Below are 20,240 nucleotides of genomic sequence, written 5' to 3'. Positions count from 1 at the left end.
ACACACACTGCACACAGACTTGTCCAAGCAGTCACCAAGAAGTCAATGCAAACTTGAATGAGCCAAATCTCTCCTCTCCCCCTTCCTTCCATCACCCTTCTCTTTCCTTTTCACTTCTCTCCTTCCTTCTTCCTTTTTTCTGTCCGTTTGTCCGTCAGCCACCCTCCTTCCTTTCCTTTCCCTTCCCCTCCATCCCCTCCCCTCTCTTCTCTCCCCCTTCCTTTCTTCCTTCCTTGCAGCACCCTTCTCTTTCCTTCTCCTTTCTCTCCTTCTTTCTTCTGTCCATTTGTCCATTAGCCACCCTCCTTCCCTTCCTTTCCCTTCCTTTCCCTTCCCTTATGTTCTCCTCTCCTCTCTTGTTCTTCCCTTCCCCTCTCCTCTCCCCTTCTTTCCTTCCTCGCTTCACCCTTCTCTTTCCTTTTCATTTCTCTCCTTCCTTCTTTTCTTCTGTCCATTTGTCCATTAGCCACCTCCTTCCCTTCTCTTCCGCTCTCCTCTCCTGTTCTTCCCCTCCTCTCCCCTTCCTTCCTTCCTTCCTTCCTTCCTTCCTTCCTTCCATCCATCCATCCATCCATCCATCCATCCCCCTTCTCTTTCCTTCTCATTTCTCTCCTTCCTTCTTCCTCTCTTCTGTTCATTTGTCCCCCAGCCACCCTCCTTCCCTTCCTTTCCCTCCTTCCTCAAGCAGACTAGGATTATCCTTCCTCTTTGTCCCTCTTTCAAACCTCCTATCTTCTTGGCAAAAGGAAGGCGGCCTTTGGGTCTCTTTTGATAGAGGCTGCCAACACAAACACTGCTGATTTCATTGACACAAGTGTCCCATTGTGGTCAGGACACCTTGACTGCTTCACCTGTTTCTGCACTTGGTTCTCTGTTTTTGCAAACAGCTGGGAGACATCCTGTTCCGAAAACAGACTCGGCGGGCCGCAAGCCATTATGCAACAGGGACCACCCCCAAATTCCATTGGCAGAGTGATTCCCACTCCCACCTCCATGCAGGGAGGGGCTCAGCGACCTCTTCCCCTCCTCAATTTCTCTCCCGTTGATGTAAGGGGATGTTTCTTGGTTTCCATTCAACTCCACCTTGTTGTGCCTTATTGGCAACTTCAAACTGGTCCTGTCATTTGCGCATTTCGTGCATTCATTTCTGGCCACGGCAGCAGAAACGGCTGACTCGGAGCATTTCATGCCAAAAATAACATTAGCAGACGTTTCTTCCCACCGACCCACCCACCCATCCTCCTCCTCCTCCCTCCCGCAGGGCTTCTCTCTCTCTCTCTCTCCTGCTTGGCTGGGAAACAGATTGCTTTGGATACGTTTTTCAAAGAAGGTGGAAATGTTGGTGAGCTTTGCCTACGTGGGGTTCTCGATCGAGTTCTCGCTCATGCCTTCGTGGGAGAGCAAGGTGTCTGTGAAAATCTTGCCTTGTGTTATACCAATGAATTGACTGTGAATTCTTCACGTCTAGCAAAGTCTTTCAAGGCGAGGGAGGATTTACAGTCACAGACCTTATCGGGCTTGGAGAGCAGCCAGGCCGATATCTGCCAAGTTTGGCAAGGAGTCTCGGAGAGTCACAAACCAATGAAGTGAAATAATGGTCTCCTGCAAACTCCACTCCCCCTTCGCTCCTCTTTTATTTCCTCTGGGAGGGGCCATTCTTCGTCCACCTGTGGCCTTACTCCAGTGGTGGGTTTCAAAAAAATTTCGAACCTACTCTGTGGGTGTGGCCTTTGTGGGAGTGGCTTCCTGGCCATGTGACCTGGTGGGAGTGGCTTGCCGGCCATGTGTTTTCTTTCTTTCTCTCTCTCTCTCTCTTTCCTTCCTTTTGTTTCTCTGTCCCTTTTTCCTTTTTTTCTTTCATCTCTCTCTCACTTTTTCTTTCTTTCTTTTTTCTTTTTTCTTTCTTTTTTCTTTCTTTCTTTCTTCCTTTCTTCCTCTTTCTCTTTCTCTTTCTGTGTGAGTCTGCCTGTCTGTGTGTGTCTGTGTGTGTCAGTGGTGGGTTTCAAAAAATTTTGGAACTTCTTCTGTAGGTGTGGCCTGCTTTCTGGTGGAACCTGCGGTAGATTTGACGAACCGGTTCTACCGAACTGGTGTGAACTGGTAGGAACCCACCTCTGCCTTACTCCCAAGTCGACCCCTGTTCTTTAGCTCTTCCCTTCGTCTGGCAACTCTGCGCATGCGCACACTGGGAACAGGCTCCAGCTGTTCATCTGCCTCACTGATGTCTGACTCTGAAGGCAGCTGATAGCTGGCATATGGCTCTGGCCCCCTCTCTGCCTCCGACACAGAGCCCTCATCAGAACCTTCCCCAGTTTGAGCCTTATTCTCTCACCCAGACTCCAGGACTGCCCCATGTTCCTCCCCAACCTCCTCACTGTCCGAATCTGCTACCAGAACACAGAAATGGCTTTGGCAGTCCCTCCCAGCTCCGCAAATCTGCGAAATTTGGAGCTAATGCTGTATCACTGCAGGAGCCAATCTTTAATCTCCAATCGTGGCTTTGAATCTCTCTCTGCGCTCTTTATTAGGACCCCAAGAAAATTAATCTAGAATCTCCCAGATGGAGTTGAAAAATGCATTTGTCCTCTTCAGAAGGCAGATAAATACTATGCAGTCTCTCCGATTCCATCGGCTGTGTTGCGTTTCTTTCTTTTTTCTTTCTTTTTTTTAAAAAAAAGATCATTCAAAGCAATTACCTGCAGGAAAGCTTAAGAAAAGATCTGAACAGGTCTGAATAGAAAGATTTCCGCTCCCCGACATCGGTTTTCAAACGGGGCCTTTGAGAAAGCTTTGCGAGCTGTAAAACGCCAATCCTCCCTAAGAGAGATTGCGTTGACAATGGATGGATTAGACTAGGGAAGGGAAATCTGACCATTTCTAAGAATGGGAGAGGTTTTGCAAAAGCAGTGTAGCTCCCAAGTTTCTGGTCTGTTGTTTTAGGACAAAGCACCGAAATATTTTCCTTCCTGGCAAGCGGACTTAAAAAGGCAAAGATTCCCCACTTGCACATATGTGCTAGTCATTCCCGACTCTAGGGGGCAGTTTCAAAGCCGAAGAGCCAGCGCTGTCCGAAGACGTCCCCGTGATCATGTGGCCGGCATGACTCAACGCCAAAGGCGCACGGAACGCTGTTCCCTTCCCACCAAAGGTGGTCCCTATAAAAAGAGCCAAGGTGGTGCAGTGGTTAGAGTGTAGTACTGCAGGCCACTTCAGCTGACTGTTATCTGCAGTTCGGCGGTTCAAATCTCACCGGCTCAAGGTTGACTCAGCCTTCCATCCTTCCGAGGTGGGTAAAATGAGGACCCAGATTGTGGGGGCGATATGCTGACTCTGTAAACCGCTTAGAGAGGGCTGAAAGCCCTATGAAGCGGTATATAAGTCTAACTGCTATTGCTATTGCTATTGCTATTCTACTTGCATTTTTATGTGCTTTCGAACTTCTAGGTTGGCAGAAGCTGGGACAAGTTAATGGGAGCTCACTCCATGTGTAGCTTGTTAAACCTCCCCCCCACCCAATTTCTGATGGCTGAAAAGTCAGGATAATTGCCGCTGAAATGTGTGCTGTAACATCAGGAGTCTTCTCCCATTAATTTTAAAGGCAGAGCCATAACGTTTACTTAGCTACTCAAAATTCCAATGGATTTCTCTTAATAACAGCATAGCTCATAAACCCAGCTAAAGATCTCTGACTTTCTTGGAAGGTCAGCCCTCCTGTTCAACATTTCCCCCTCCTTCCCCCAGGATCCCACTTCTGTAAGAGACGAACGACTTAAGCTCTTCTGAAATAGAGGCAAGGGTGGGATTCAGACGGTTCGTACCGGTTTGGGCAAACCCGATGTTAATTTTATACATGGTTCTCTGAAACAGTTGTTATAAGAGAGCCGAAGTGGCGCTGTGGTTAAATGCAGCACTGCAGGCTACTTCAGCTGACTGCAGTTCTGCAGCTCGGCTGTTCAAATCTCACCGGCTCAGGGTTGACTCATCCTTCCATCCTTCCGAGGTGGGTAAAATGAGGACCCAGATTGTTGTTGGGGGCAATATGCTGACTCTGTAAACCGCTTAGAGAGGGCTGAAAGCCCTATGAAGCGGTATATAAGTCTTAACTGTTATTGCTATTGCTATTGCTAAGTGAAGGGCCTGCGCAGAGCAGTGGTGGGTTTCAAAAATTGTTTGAACCTACTCTGTGGGTGTGGCCTCCTTTGTGGGAGTGGCTTGCCACCCATGTGACCGGATGGGAGTGGCTTGCCGCCCATGTGACCAGATATGAAGATGCCGACGACACTTGTCAGAACCACCTTAAATTACCTCTCACACAGCCCTGGCATGCATAAGAATATGATGCCAACTTGTTTTTTTAAAGGCATCTTTGGTTTGCATTAAAACAACTTCAACACACGCAATGTTCTGATTGCACCACAAACACAGTAGTCATCCTTACCTTTCACAGAGGCACTGAGTTTTATAAATAGGAGCATGATAGTGTAGAATAATCCTATCCAAGGACCAGTGGTGGGTTTCAAAAAATTTTTGGAACCTCTTCTGTAGGTGTGGCCTGCTTTCTGGGTCCACTGGTGGAATCTCTTCTAACCGGTTCGGTAGATTTGACGAACCGGTTTTACCGAATAGGTGCGAACTGGTAGGAACCCACCTCTGGCGCAGAGGCTCTGGGAAAGCAAAAAGAAGGCTTCCCAGAAGTCCGAAAATAGGCCTGTTTCTGCCCTCTGGAGGCCCTCCAGAGCTCAGGAAAGGCCGTTTTTGCCCTCCCGGAGGCTCGATAAAAGCCTCTGGAGCCTGAGGAGGGTGAAAACACCCCCTCCTGCCGTGGTGCAGGAGGCTGAGTAGGTCATGCCCACCATGCAACCAGCAACAAAATGTTGCTAACATTTTTCAATCCCAGCCCTGAATAGAGGCCCAATCCTTGGGTTTGAACGTGCGTTACAATACAATAGCAGGGTTGGAAGGGACCTTGGAGGTCTTCTAGTCCAACCCCCTGCCTAGGCAGGAAACCCTACACCACTTCAGACAAATGTCTGTCCAACATCTTCTTAAAGTCTTCCAGTGTTGGAGCATTCACAACTTCTGGAGGCAACTTCTGTTCCACTGATTCATTGTTCTGACTGTCAGAAAATTTCTCCTCAGTTCTAAATTGCTTCTCTCCTTGATTAGTTTCCACCCATTGCTTCTTGTCCTGCACTCAGGTGCTTTGGAGAATAGCTTGACTCCCTCTTCTTTGGGGCAGCCCCTGAGATATTGGAAGACTGCTATCCTGTCTCCCCTAGTCCTTCTTTTCATTAAACTAGATATACCCAGTTCCTGCAACTGTTCTTCTTATGTTTTAGCCTCCATTCCCCTAATCCTCTTTGTTGCTCTTCTCTACACTCTTTCTAGAGTCTCCACATCTTTTCTACACCATGGCGACCAAAACTGGATGCCGTATTCCAAGTGCGGCCTTACCAAGGCCTTATAATGTGGTATCAACACTTCACGTGATCTTGATTCCATCCCTCTGTTGATGCAGCCTAGAACAGTGTTGGCTTTTTTGGCAGCTGCTGCACACGGCTGGCTCCAATTTAAATGGTTGTCCACTAGGACTCCAAGATCCTTCTCACAGTTACTAAGGAGCACTTGGCGTTGTGCCTGGCTCTTCCATTGTCTCCAAAGAAATCCCAACCCCCAAAAATCTCCATGAGTTAGCACCAATTTTAGCAACCAAGCTCCATCAGGAGGAACCGGTGCTTGTTAAATAGGAACCACCGATGGCCCAGAAGACTCTGTAGCCAACCGATTTCTTTCGGCTACCTTGGTGCCCAAATCCATGGAATTAACGGTATGCAACGCCATGTTCAAAGTGCTTTATGCTTTGTCTCTTTGGAGCAATTTGCCAGAGACATCTTTTGAACTCGGGATACAAAGCCCGGGAACGGATCCGTCTCTCCGGCTGTGTCATTCTTCATTTTAATGAGACAAAAATGTCACATCCAGCAGGGTGAGTTTGAAATATTATAATATGCTTCAGTTTTATGTCACACTAACTCTGTTTCTTAAAAAGGCCCCGATGATTCTAAATTTTAAGCCTTGTTGACAAGGCATCTGTTTGCCTGCCTTATAGTTCCTTGTCCTTGCCTTGCCTATAAGCACATTCTCATTATCATATATATTAAAAGGAACTTATTGAAATATTTTGCATGGCTGTAAAGGAGCAATTTTTAACAAAAACAAAAGGGATGACTTATTTTTTTTCCCCACTCCCCCCTTGCACAAAATTTACCGCTTCCCCTCCCAACTGCTTTCACTTTATTTTATTTTTCTTAAACCTTGTTTTACTTTCAAAAACAGCTGCACGATTGGTTTCCTTCCTCCTCAAAGCTAAATTCCTCCTAAAAAATGGGGGTGTTGATGCGAATATAAACAGATGCAAGAAGCTACAAAGGCCTTGTACGCACAGTTAAGATGGACGTAAGGTAAAGATTCCCCTCACATATATGTGCTTGTCGTTCCTGACTCCAGGGGGCGGTGCTCATCTCTGTTTCAAAGCCGAAGAGCCAGCGCTGTCTGAAGACGTCTCCATGGCCATGTGGCCGGCATGACTCAACACCGAAGGCCCACGGAACGCTGTTCCCTTCCCACCAAAGGTGGCTCCTATTTTTCTACTAGCATTTTTTACCTGCTTTCAAACTGCTAGGTTGGAAGAAGCTGGGACAAGTAACGGGAGCTCACTCTGTTACGTTGCGCTAGGGATTCAAACTGTCGATCTTTCTGATCGACAAGTTCAGTGTCTGAGCCACCTCGTCCTTTTAAGATCGGTGTATCCCCATTCATTTTGCTACGCTTCTGATTTCTCTTTAACTAGATGACAAGAGGTGTAAAACTTAGCAGAAAGGAATTAAGTTGTCACAAATTTCATTCTTCCCATTGCACGGATTCCAGAATTGGGTCTTTTTTTCAACATTTTCCATGTTCAAGCCTAAGATGCAGCCTGCATGGGTCAAAAGGCACAATATATATATTTTTAATGAATTGCTGACAATGTCTACAATGAGGGATTTCCATCAAAAATAGCTAAGTCACGTCATTCAACTCTAGTCCTCCTCCACCGTCTCCCAGAGTTTGTGCAGAAATGAATAGATTAATACTTGCAATTAAAGGAAAGGAAGAATCTGAGTATTATAATATATGGGAGCTATTTTATCAATGGCTAGAGAATAAATATGAAAGTAATGTGTTATAAAGTTAAATAAAGTTATAAAGAAGAGAAATGTTCTAATAATAGATAAGTTTTAAGTATTAGTATTAAAATAAAAATACACACACAAACATTATGTATATGTATGTGTGTGTGTGTGTATATATATATATATATATATATATATATATATATATAGATAGATAGATAGATAGATAGATAGATAGATATAGATATAGATATAGATATAGATATAGATATAGATATAGATATAGATATAGATATAGATATAGATATAGATATAGATATAGATAAAAATCTTAGTTCGTCCCCTCCTGAATGATGAATGAATGTTGTGCTCTATTTTTTAATATTATGTATTGTCTTATGCTTTTTGTCTTTGTACCCCCTTTCCCGTGTTTTTGTAAGCCGCCCTGAGTCCCCTCAGGGAAAAGGGCGGCCTATAAATTATAATAAACATAAAAACATAAAAACATAAACATATAGATATAGATATAGATATAGATATAGATATAGATATAGATATAGATATAGATATAGATATAGATTAGATATAGATATAGATATAGATATAGATATAGATATAGATATAGATATAGATATAGATATAGATATAGATATAGATATAGATATAGATATAGATATAGATATAGATAGATATAGATATAGATATAGATATAGATATAGATATAGATATAGATATAGATATAGATATAGATATAGATATAGATAGATAGATATAGCTAGCTGATGAGAGCTAAATAGCTTGAAATAGATCTATACTAGTCTCCCTTTATTTATTTATCAGCACAAATGCAACGCAAATGTAACAAGGCAACATAAAAAAATGGCTTTCTGCCTGGATGGCTCCTAGGGTTAGCCGATAGACAGAAAAGGGAAGCAGTATGCTCCCTCCCATATTTGGGCATACCAAATTTGGGGTTGTGACACAATACATACATACATACATACATACATACATACATACATACATACATACGTGTGTGTGTGTGTGTGTGTGTGTGTGTGTAGTGGTATGACACGAAAAATTTGTACCCAGTGACACATTGTTTATTGAATGATGAAATGTTTGTATTAAAATAAAATAAAATATATATATAAAAAATAAAGTATAGGAAGACAAAAAGTTGCTAAGTCACGCCCAACTCTTGTCCTCCTCCACCGTCTCCAGGAGTTTGTCCAAATTCATGTTCGTTGCATTGATGACACAACCTAACCACCTCATCCTCTGCCATCCCCTTCTCCTTTTGCCTTCCATTTTGCTCAACCCCAGGGCCGTCTTTTCCCAGGAGTTCTCTCTTCTCATTTGGTGGCCAGAGTATTTGAGCTCCCACTTCAGTATTTGTGCTTCCAAAGAACACTCAGGGTTGGGGTCCTTCAGGATTGATGAATCTGATCTCTTTGAAGTCCAAGGGACTCTTCTCCAAGTCCACAATTGGAAGCCATCCATTCTTCAGCGCTCATAGCAATAGCAATAACACTTAGAGATATATTGTTTGACAGTGCTTGACAGCCCTATCTGCTCGAGTCACCAGAGTCTTTCAGGGGGAATGTTGATAAACACCCACCTTATCTCCCTGGGAATGCTGCCAGAGACCTAATTGCCAAAGGCAGAGCAATGCCAAACTTAGCACAGAGTCAAACAGAACTTCTCAAAGCTTGAACCGAAGAGACGAACTAATTGCTTCCTGCAAAGGCTCACGTCCCTCTCGCTTCTCTTTTGTCTTATGGGTGGGGCCAATCATCTCCAAGCCTTACTCCCAAGTCGACCTTGTTTTCTTAATTGTTCTTGCCTTCTGGCAGCTCTGTGCATGTGCACACTGGGAACAGGCTCCCGCTGTTCTTCTGCTTCTCTGATGTCAGACTCCGGAGGCTCCGGAGGCAGCTGATAACTGTCGGATGGCTCAGGCCCCCTCTCTGCCTCCAACGCAGAGTCCTTCTCACAGAAGAGCCGAGGTGGCGCAGTGGTTAGGGTGCAGTACTGCAGGCCACTTCAGCTGACTATTATCTGAAGTTCAGCGGTTCTAATCTCACCGGCTCAAGGTTGACTCAGCCATCCTTCCGAGGTGGGTGAAATGAAGACCCAGACTGTGGGGGCGATATGCTGACTCTGTAAACTGCTTAGAGAGGGCTGAAAGCCCTATGAAGCGGTATATAAGTCTAACTGCTATTGCTATTGCTATTGCTAGCTTTCCCCAGACTCCAGGACTGGCCCAGGCTCCTCCCCAACCTCCCCAGTGTCCGAATCTGCTGCCAACTCTGCTGGCCGCTGGCGGGCCACAACATCTGCATAGACATCTTTTCATTTCTGTTCCTCTGTTTTTCTGTCATGGGAAAATCTGGCATAGAAACAACCGCTGCGACCTGATTTATATTTTTTGAGTAGGCTGCGCATCGCTTTTCTTACGTTCTTGCTTAGGAGTAATTTGAATCTAAATGAGAGTTGGGATATTTGCAAGCTCCCGGAACTTAAGTGGATCTCAGGGCAAACCCCCAAGGGCAATGGGAGTGTTTTTTTGGAGTACCCTTATCGTAGTGGAGTGAAATGATATTTGAGAAATCTGACACTGCGAGCGAGATGATTCGCAACACACCTCGAGGGTCTTCCCAGAGAAAAGGTGAAGCCCTGTTATTTATGTCAAACAGAGCTTTCTGTCAATCACCTGATATTGTAACTGAAGGTTTGCAATTGTGAGCAGTTTTGAGGTCTCTTTGCCCCAGGGGCTTTGAATCCTTGGATGAAAAGGTGTCATTTTTTAAAAAAAAGCATTTTCAGAGCTGATCAACACTGACAGGGCAAGCCATTGGTATGGAAATAAAGAGCAAGCCCAGATGTCAGCCTCTGCTTTGCTGTTGCTTCAGCTGCCATGAAACGGGGAGGGAGGGCATGGTATTTGGGAGGGGTTACTCATTGTGCTGGAGGAAGGTTCTGGAGTTCAGCTGCTGGTCGGACTACGCATACGTGGGAGATTCCCGCCAGGACTAACGGCACCGACATTCCATCTTCGTGATGCCTTTTGAAGTTATCTCACACCTGACACTTGGGAGAATTATGATTGGACTGTAGCTGTGATGCCAAGGGGTGGGGAATGGGCTATTCTATATATCAATCGCTTTCGCGCCTAAATAATCAGACTTCGCTTCGCTATGCCTTTAATCATTTATAATTAGTAAAAGTAGACTTGATTTCTACACACAGGAGTCTTGTGGTTTTCTTTCCTAATTATCTAAATGGAGAGGTGCTGACACCCATTCTCTTCTAGCATTGATGATGGTATCTAGTTTGGTAATGGAACGTCTGCAAGAAAGCCACCAAGCTAAGAGAGTACCAAAGACCCCACAGTCGTCCCCCCCACTCTTTCTCCTCCAACCGGTTTGGACTGGTTCAGGCGAACTGGATATTAATTTGAATCTGCTTCGCTGAACCAGTAGTTGAAAGGATGGGCTGGGGAGATCGGACGTATCAAAATCAAGAGCCGAGGTGGCGCAGTGGTTAAACACAGCACTGCAGGCTACTTCAGCTGACTGCAGTTCTGCAGTTCGGCTGTTCAAATCTCACCGGCTCAGGGTTGACTCAGCCTTCCATCCTTCCGAGGTGGATAAAATGAGGACCCGGATTGTTGGGGGCAATATGCTGACTCTGTAAACCGCTTAGAGAGGGCTGAAAGCCCTATGAAGCGGTATATAAGTCGAACTGCTATTGCTATTGCTATAATCAGTCCATTTCCAGCCTCAAGAGGGCCTTCGCAGTCCAGAAGAAGGCCATTTTCATCCTCCTGGAGGCTCGAGGGAAGCACCCTGAGCCTGGGGAGGGCAAAAACACCCCCCCCCCCCATTGTGCAGGAAGCTGATTAGGCCACAGCCCCATGGCCACACCCACCCATCAACCAGGCAAAGAAGCGGTTGTTAAAATTTTTCAATCCTACCCGGTAGAGATGTAACATCTCCTAACGCCAAAGGGGTAGTAGCAGGTTATCATCCACCCAGCTAAATTATTCAGAGCCAATTCTATTCTCAAAAGCTCTTTGGTTCACGTCAGAGAATGCATTTAAACTCCAAGAGAAATCTTGTTCCCGATCTAGATGGAGGGCAAGTGCTTTTGTTTTGCAAGAGCTGGTTTTGAATTTCTATCAAAGAAGTTGCACTTTGCGTGGGAGACGGGTTTTTTTGGGTGTGTGTGTGTGTGTGTGTCCCACAATGCCCCTCTTTTCTGAAAAGGCAGTTCAGCTCCATTAATTTAACATCTCTGGAAGCGGCTTTGAGCTCTCTTGAGCTTTTGAGAATTGCCTGCAGTGAGAAGTCCACAGGACTGGATAAATAATTCTTCTAGGAATGGAATAATATGGATTTTTTTTCTTTTTTTCTTTCTTTGTCAAGAACAGCACTTCACTTGTCTTTGAGTTTTCTTCGGATCTCTTGGCTGGGTTACCAGCAGTGGTGGGTTCCAGATCCCATTCCAACTTCCACGTGCGCGGAAGCCTTAAAAGACAGGTAAGGAGCTTGGGCGGCAGAGGTGGGTTCCTACCAGTTCGCACCTATTCGGTAGAACTGATTCGTCAAATCTACTGAACCGGTTAGAAGAGTTTCCACCAGTGGACCAGGAAAGCAGGCCACACCCACAGAAGAGGTTCCAAAAATTTTTGAAACCCACCACTGGCTTGGGGGTGGTGGTCATGAGTGATGTCAAGTTGGCCATACCTGCCTGGTCACATGACTGCCAAGCCATGTGTCGGCTGGTGGGCCCTCGGAGGAGAGCCTTCTCTGTGGCTGCTCCGACTCTCTGGAACCAGCTACCCCTGGAGATCCGGATCATACCCACTCTGATGGCCTTCAGGAAAGCTGTGAAAACTTGGCTGTTCTGGCAGGTCTGGGGCTGTTGACCTCACTGTTGAGGTCCAGCCCCAATTAGAATGAATGTATGAGGGTGTTGCTATTTTTAAAGGAAGGAGGGAGGGAAGCAAGGAGGGAAGGAAGGAGGGAAGGAAGGAGGGAAGGAGAGAAGAAAGGAGGGAAGGAAGGAGGGAATGTAGGAGAGAAGGAAGGGGGGAAGGAAGGAGGAAAGGAAGGGGGAAAGGAAGGAGAGAAGGGGAGAAGGAAGGAGGGAAGGAAGGAGGGAAGGAAGGAGGGAAGGAGTGAAGGAGAGAAGAAAGGAGGGACGGAAAGGAGAAGGAGGGAGGGAAGGAAGGAGGGAAGGAAGGAGAGTAAGAGAGAAGAAAGGAGGGAAGGAAGGAGGGAAGGAAGGAACAAGAGGTAGGATTGTTGTAAGATAAGATGGATTTATGGGATGGTAAGAAAGCAATTTTAAGCATATTGTCAACTGTAGGAGAAAAATTGTTATAAATACAAATTATTAATAACAGCTATGAGATCATATAATTGTGAATGTATATATGAAATTAATAAAAAAAAATTAAAAAAAAGAATGAATGTATGAAGGTGTTGCTGTTTTTAAACTTTCTTTTCTCATTATGTGTTTTTTTTTCTTATTTTTTGTAAGCCGCCCGGAGTCTTTCGGGATTGGGCAGCATATAAATATATTTAATAAAATAAATAAAAGCCACGCCCACAAAATAGGCCACACCTACAGAATAGGTTCTAAAAAAAATTGAAACCCACCACTGGAAGCGAAACATTTTCAAAGAATAAACCCAGCCCAATTGTTGGGACCTTTGGATAAGTAAGAACGAACCAATGGTGTATATATTTCCATTTCTTAAGCAGGAAAAAAATTAGTCTAATTCAGATTGACAAATTCAAACTTTAGCTCTGGGGTTCCTTGTTGAAGGGCGCAAAAGAAAAGGGGGAAAAGAACTTAATGAAAAGTGTGGCTCACTTCATCAAAACCGTATTTGATTAGGACTAAAATATTGCATAATTTTACCTGAAGTGCTCCCTAAAGCTACTTTTAACTATTCAATTCATTCTTCTAATTAAAAACGGCCTGGAAACTAATGTGGGAGACTCATACATGAGTTCAGATTCATTCATGCTCCGGATAATATGGCCAAAATTCTCTTAGGAAGGCATTAACCTCTGTATTGATTCAATCAAAAGATTCCCGAGTGACATTTTTCCCCTCCCAGCTGCCTTGGATGAATGGAGGAGCAATTTAAGTTGAATAGGGTCTATTTCAAACCCGCCATCCTGGGCCCAACGTTTGGGAAGCCAGGCTCTGCCTGTCACAAGCCAGGACAAAGGGTGAGTGACGGAGGAGTAACACCTCCTTAAAAAACCTTGGTCCAGCTGGCCCGGCTGGTAGCCCCTCCTCGTAAGGGCCCCTTTCCAGGGTTACAGGAGAAGATGGTCGATGGTTTAGAAGGCGGAAGAAGGCTCTATGCCCCAACGGCAGATAAAGTGGCAGAGCCATCTTCTAGGAGAAGGGAAACTCTGATTGCAAACCTCCACCGCCTTGTGGCTCTATCCACTCCTGGAAAAGGTTTCGGGAGTCAACCACGAAGTAAAATCCGGAGCCGGAGTCCCGGAAGCAGTTCATGACTATGTACAACCACGTTCTGGTGACTTCTGTGATACAGCTGGAACCAATCTTATCGGCTCTGCCGTTCCATTGGACTGTTTCAGTGACGTGGAGAGAGGGGATCTGCTGATTGGGCAACAGTCTATCCTCCATATTAGTCTACCCAAGCCTCGTGCTCTGGAGAGGACACTCCAGCGTTACCTCTTTCCAGAGCACGATACCATAGTCTTTTGAGACTGAAGGATGCCAATGCAAATGGTCTATTTCAGAATGGGCCAGTCAAACCACTTTGAGAAGCAACTTTATGGAGGAGTTCACATTTCCAGAGACTCTAATCTCTTTGAACCTGGCCTAGCTTAAGAACTTTTGGATGGATTTCCACCAAACTGAATTCACACCACCAGGAATCCCCCCGCCCCAAGAATCGGCTTTGTCAACATGGAGATGGTTACCGGGTGGAGTATCCAGGGACATCTGGAGTGTAGGTGTCAAAGAAGTCAAGATGACTCACTTTTTATGTCAACATAAGTAGGACTTGACTCCTAGTATAATATTGAGATGGTACAAACATTTGGAAGACTGAAGAACTTTTGGAGGTCTGAAGAACTTAGGAGGACTGAAGAACTTTAGGAGGTCTGAAGAACTTTAGAAGGACTGAAGAACTTTAGGGGGACTGAAGAACTTTAGGAGATCTGAAGAACTTTAGGAGGACTGAAGAACTTTGGAAGTTCTGAAGAACTTTAGGAGATCTGAAGAATTTTAGGAGATCTGAAGAAATTTAGGAGGACTTAAGAACTTTAGAAGGACTGAAGAACTTTGGGAGTTCTGAAGAACTTTAGGAGATCTGAAGAACTTTAGGAGGTCTGAAGAACTTTAGAAGGACTGAAGAACTTTAGGAGGACTGAAGAACTTTGGGAGTTCTGAAGAACTTTGGGAGTTCTGAAGAACTTTGGGAGTTCTGAAGAACTTTGGGAGTTCTGAAGAACTTTAGGAGATCTGAAGAACTTTAGGAGGACTGAATAATTGTAGGAGGTCTGAAGAACTTTAGAGGGTTTGGAGAACTTTAGAAGGACTACTGCTGGCCACTTGGCACAGCAAGAATGAAGCCTTCTTATGGTGGCCAGATGGAATCTCTAGAATGTGTCAGATGAGGAGTACTGCAAGACAAGAAATCTTGGGGAAATGTTTCCTTCTCATAATACCAGATACTTTCTGAAGTCCATCCAGCTGGCCACTGGAGACATAGTCATTTGGATACAGAGAGCTGATCTTTTAGGCTGATTGTGTGTGTGTGTGTGTGTGTGTGTGTGTGTGTGTGTGTGTGAGAGAGAGAGAGAGAGAGAGAGAGAGTTCTTAGAGGTTCCCAAATTAAGCTGTTCAGCAAAATCTAACAGAGTTGCTATTTTCGTTGAAATGCTCTTTCCTTAGGCAAAACACAGATTCCGAAAATTGTGTAACATTTTTGTCTGTGATTTAGAGCTTTCTGCAACTCGGCAAGATTTTCTTCTTGGTTGACCCGCCTTGCTGTTCTTCCCCTTAGGATTTAGCTAATTAAGTCCTTCAGCAGATGTTTCTTTTTCTGCTTCCCCCCCCGCTTAAAAAATATAAAGAGGGGGGGGAGAGAGAGAGCAGGGATGGCTGGCCGAGGAAAGGCGGGCTCGTCTGTCCACTGTGATGTGCATTGAATCCATGTTCAAACAATTCTCTCTTGCCGACCTTTCCCCGCAGGTGGGCTTTTTAAAGGCAGAGACGGCAGTTCACAAGAACTTCAATTAATTTTTCAAAAAGTTAGCCGTAGGACTCATTATTGCTTTTGGAGAAGAAGGGCAGTCTTCGCTGCTTGCCAAGGTTTGTACCAGTTCGGGCAAACTGAATGTTAATTTTGCATCCGGTTTGCCGAGCCGATTGTCTCAAGGACTGGCTGGCCATGCCCCCTCTCAGGAATCTCCACGCGGCCCGTTCATCATGCCAAGTAAGGGCAGGGCCTGCATGGAGGCTCTGGGAGGGCAAAAAATGGGCCTCCTGGAAGTCCAGAAATGGGTCCATTTCCCGCCTGGGGGAGGCTGTTTTGGCCTTCCTGGAGGCTCGGGGAAAGCCTCCGAAGCCTGGGGAGGGTGAAAATACTCCCCCCCCCGGCATCGTGCAAGAGGGTAGGCCACCCCCACCATGGCCCTGCCCACCCAGCAACCAGACAGAGAACCATTTGCTAACATTTTTCAATCCCACCCCTGTTGCTTGCCCTTGTAATTTAATTAAGAACGATAGCAGAACCTGAGCAGATTATTCCTTGTCTCTTAGGTGTGTTAGAGCCGAGAATGGGTCGAAATAAGTTTCCCCCATTCCCCAAACTTAGAGAAATGGGAACAGTTAGGAAGTTCAAAATGGGGTGGTGACGGAATCTCTGCCTGCACATTAAGGTGCAAGTCCTAAAGAAGGCCAGTTTCATCTAGTGGTTAAGGCACCCAGCTTGGAAGAGGGAGATTGAGAGTTCTAGTCCATTCCTTAGGCATGAAAGCCAGCTGGGTGACTTTGGGCTAATCACCAGGAGATGGTGAGTTCTAGTCCAGCTTTAGACATGAAATCCAGCTGGGTGATTTTGGGCCAATCACCAGGAGATAGTGAGTTCTAGTCCAGCTTTGGCATGAAAGCTAGTAGGGTGACTTTGGGCCAATCACCAGGAGATGGTGAGTTCTAGTCCAGCCTTAGACATGAAATCCAACTGGGTGACTTTGGGCCAATCACCAGTTATACCCCTCAGTTATTCTTGATAGGTATAACTACTGACTGTACCGTTATAGAGACTAACTTGATTTTGAACCTAACAACGGCAGCAAGACTGTTGGTGGCGCAATACTGGAAGAAGGAAGATTTGCCTACTATTCAAGAATGGACATTAAAAGTAACAAACTTAGCAGAGATGGCTAAAATATCAGCATATCTTAAGGATCACTCAGATGAGAAATATAAACCGGAGTGGAGAAGACGGATTGATTATATTCAAAATAAATACGGGACTAAGAAATTCCAGATAGCTTATGACTGAAAAAGCGAGGAATGATATAATCTGTTTAGAGTTAGCTTAGCAAAAGAGGAGTTAAAGCACAAATGAAAGATGTAACCAAGTTACTTTTAGTTTATTTTAGAATATGTTTGTTAAAGATTTATACCCTGTATTTGCTCTGGGAAGTTGGGGGGGGGGGGGAGATTGGGGGGGATGGGTTCAGGTGGGCAGGCTGGAGGAGGGGAGGTAAATATTTGTAAAAGCTTTTTAAAATTTTCTATAAAAAATAAAATAAAATTAACCCAGATTGCCTTTTTCATGCCAAACGCCTAAAGATGGAAGCAGGCGATATGGGGCTATAGTTAATCAGCAATAAAGAGGCATCACCATTTCTTGTTTACGGAGTCTGTTTTACTTCGCCTTGTAAGACAGAAGGAGCCCAGAACGCACGAAGAAGAGAAGAGATTTTCCGTGAATTAACTTGCCAAAGCATTTTAGCCCCTTTCGAGTATGGGCTGCATTTTGTCTTATTAATTCACCGTTTCGCGTGGAAGCTCTTTGGGTGTGAAGGCTACAAAAATTAAAATGAGTGCGGGAGGGGAGCAGAAATAAATAAATAAGCAACGTGGCACCCATTCCTTCCCCCCCCCCCCTCCCAGCAACCAACAGTAACGAAACTACGAGTCTATTATAATCATATTTTGGAACTAGATAGCAAATCTTATTTGAGCGTTTTTTCCGAAGAGGGAATGCAAATAGCAAAAGAGGAAGATTGAGGTCGGGGAGGGGAGGGGGAGAGAGGAATGAGGAGGGGACGAGCAGGTGGGGACTCGAACGAGGCAGTTGGAAATGGATGAGGTGTGTCATTTGTGTACGCATTAATATTTAATTTCCCCCTTTCACAGTCTGTTACCTCTGGAAATGCGCACGATGCCAGCTTCGGCTGCATTTGAATGAAGCCTACGTTGGATTCCGACAATCGCAACACGGTTTTGGAGCGCGTGGGCTCCCGCCCTTGTAGATCTGGAATTAAATTAGGCCCCGAAAAATTGGATGGACCGTGGATCTTGGCCATATGCGAGATTCCAAGCTGCAATGGACAGCAAACTTAGGGTTGACCCCCGGGCGCTTCTCTCCGCTAACAGGAGGCTAAGCTAAGTGCCTGAAGGACCCCATCCTGCCACTAATTCATATTAGTGGTCCTTGGGATTTGAAATTATGAATTTAGTGGCCCCTGAGGTCCGAAAGGTTGGTGAGCCCTGGCCAACACAACTGTCTTCATCCTATTACATTGGCCTGTTGAAGCGAAATCCTAGGGCTGCGATGGCGAAATTATGGCATGCGTGCCACAGGTGCCACGCGGAGCCATATATGAAGGCACGCAAGGGGTTGTCCTAAGTCAGCTCCAGAGTGCATGCGCACACTGGCCAGCTTATTTTTGGCCTTCTGGAGGCTGGGGGAGGCCGCTTTCGCCCTCCCCCAGGCTTCAGAACAGCCTCCGGAGCCTGTGGAGGGCGAAATACGGGCCTACCGGAAGTACATTTTTCAACTTCCGGTTTGTCTGTCGGGCCATTTTTCACTCTCCGCAGGCTCCAGAGCAGTGGTGGGTTGCAGGCGGTACGCCCCGGTACGAGCGTACCAGTGCCTCCCCGGAACACCGGGTACCATTCTGGTACGGTGCTCCGGAGGGCCTGCCCGTCCGCCGTCCTTACCTATCCTTTAAACTCTTCGACACTTCCGTGTATGCACATGGCTCGTACAGCGCCCGTGCAACGCTCCTCTGAGCAGCTGGAGTGTCGTGGAGGTGTCACTGGAAGGTGGGATGCACGCGCTGTTTGGATGTGTGCATGCTGCACGCATTCATGTGGAGGACGCCGGGATCCCGTTGCAACTGTACCAGTTGCAACAGGATCCAAAACCCACCACTGTTTTCCTAAAGCCTGGGGAGGGTGAAAAGAAATGGCCCAATGGGCAAACCGGAAGTTCATTTCCAAACTTCTGGTGGGCCCGTTTTCCGCCATCCACAGGCTCCAGAGACTTTCCTGAACCCTGGGGAGGGTGGAAACAACCCAACGGGCCTACCAGAAGTCCGGAGGCTTCAGTGAGGCCTGCGTGCATGCGCGGGAGGGAGGGCATTGCATTACGGGTGTGGACACGCCAGCACGCAGGCCCTTTTGGCACCCGAGCAGAAAAACGTTTGCCATCCCTGCCCTAGGGCAGCTTATTGATGATTTTTGGAAGAAGCCATGGATAGCTCCATCACCTCCTTCCTAGGGCAGCTTGTGGTCTCACCTTTCTGCCTCTCTTGGCTTCGAAGGCAAATCTTTTAAAGAAGAGCAGAGATAGAAGGTGGAATCATATTCTTTAGAGCTGGTTTCCCCCTCGTTTTGCGGGGGTCCTGCTGAGGAGATGGCTGCTTGCAGGAGATAAGGATTCTAATTTTGTAATTGAGTACACCCTGAAAAGACAATTAAGCCGGTAATACAACCGTAAATTTTGGAGGGGAGAGAAAACAGCTCAACAGACCTCCATGGGAAAGGCAGCGGCTGTTTTTTTTTTTATGTTCCTAAATGTCAGTTCTGCTTATTAAAAGATAACTGCCCTGGGTTTGCAAGACTTCTGACGGAAGAGCAGAAATAACTTCTCGCCGTGAGTTCTTCCTCGGTGCTCGTAAATACACACCCACCCACAACTAATTAGAATAACTCCCCGGTTCTAATAACCACAATATGAAGGATGTTTTCCAACGGTTGTCTGAATGATGGATGGCGGGCTGGGAGGAGGAGAAAAATCAGCTGGCGTTTATTAGTAAATCATTTGGAAGTGATAATGCAGCCGGCTTCTTACCAGCCGAGATGTAATAATTGTGCGCTAAAAAAGCAATAGAGGCAGGTTAGTTGTATGTTATGGCGCAGCAGTGGGAGGCGAGCATTGAGCATGGGAATGACATGGAAAACTATATAGCAATAGCAATAGCAGTAGACTTATATACCACTTCATAGACCTTTCAGGCCTCTCTAAGCGGTTTACAGAGAGTCAGCATATTGCCCCCAACAATCTGGGTCCTCATTTTACCCACCTCGGAAGGATGGAAGGCTGAGTCAACCCTGAGCCGGTGAGATTTGAACCGCTGAACTGCTGATCTAGCAGTAGCCTGCAGTGCTGCATTTAACCACTGCGCCACCTTGGCTCTTATGATAACCCCCCCCCCCCCCAATGGCTCACTTTGACTTGGGGTTGAGGCTCTAGAACAGGGGGTGTCAAACTCAATTTCATTGAGGGCCCCATCAGGGCTGTGGTTGACCTTGGGGGTGCCAGGTGGGTGTGGCTGACTGGGTGGGCATGGCGGACTGGGTGGGCATGGCCAACTTGTAACCACTCCCCAATGTTGTGGCCCGCCAGAGGACCTAGCAGCAGATTCGGACAGTGAGGAGGTTGGGGAGGAAGATGGGCCAGTCCTGGAGTCTTGGGAAGGCTCTGATGAGGGCTCTGTGTCGGAGGCAGAGAGGGGGCCAGGACCGTATGCCAGTTATCAGCTA

This window comes from Thamnophis sirtalis, unplaced genomic scaffold (assembly GCF_051295495.1).
Source record: "Thamnophis sirtalis isolate CommonGarterSnake01/CBP01778 unplaced genomic scaffold, rThaSir2_p1.2 scaffold_14, whole genome shotgun sequence".
In the NCBI taxonomy this organism is placed as follows: Eukaryota; Metazoa; Chordata; class Lepidosauria; order Squamata; family Natricidae; genus Thamnophis; species Thamnophis sirtalis.
This window is presented reverse-complemented; position numbering follows the sequence as displayed.